The following is an 862-nucleotide window of genomic DNA, read 5'->3' as shown; positions in this document are numbered from 1 at the left end:
ACAACATGTCTGAAGTATGAAAGATGAAGTTTCACTTTCACTTTCATCCTTCATCCTGGCTTCTAAGGAGCATTCTATTATTTCTTCCAGCACAGATGTGTTCATTATTCTGGTAGTCCATGCGACTTTTAATATTCTTATCCAACATTAAAACACAAATGCATTAATTCCTCTATAGTTATCCTTATTAATTGTCCAACTTTCACATACATACATGTTGAAAATACCATGGGTTGTGTCTGGGTGTGCTTTTGTTCTCAAACTGAAATTTTTGCTCTTGAACATTTTAAAGAGGTCTTGTGCAGCTGATTGGCCAAATATAATATGTCATTTGATTTCTTGATTTTTTTTTCATTTTATTTAAATGTGTAATTAATAGGAACATTAAAGATGCATTTTTTTTTATTGTTATTGAGGCATAACTTGCCCAAATTTGAGGCATCAGTTTTGTAAGCTGAACATTAATACGCTTAAGGAAGTAAAAGTGCAAACAATATAAATTCACATTGAAAACTACACAAACAAAAGTAGACAAAATAGAGATGGTTTGTTGTTGTTGTTGTTAAGTACCGTGGAGTTAGATCCAACTCATAGTGACCCTGCACAGTGTTTCTGAGGCTGTAAATCTTTATGGGAGCAGAACACCTCATCTTTTTCCCACAGAGCCGCTGATAGTTTTGAACTGCTGACCTTAGGGTTGGCAGCCCGACTCGTAACCAACTATGCTATCAGAGGCCTTTAAAATAGATGATTGGGATATAGTAAAAATTAAAAACTTATGGACATCAAAAGACTTCACCAGAAGAATAAAAACGGAGCCCACAGAATGGGAAAAAATATTTTGCAACAACACATCAGACAA

The sequence above is a fragment of the Chrysochloris asiatica genome, unplaced genomic scaffold (assembly GCF_000296735.1).
Source record: "Chrysochloris asiatica unplaced genomic scaffold, ChrAsi1.0 scaffold00120, whole genome shotgun sequence".
In the NCBI taxonomy this organism is placed as follows: Eukaryota; Metazoa; Chordata; class Mammalia; order Afrosoricida; family Chrysochloridae; genus Chrysochloris; species Chrysochloris asiatica.
The sequence above is the reverse complement of the archived record's forward strand: the minus strand, read 5'-3'. Positions refer to the sequence as shown.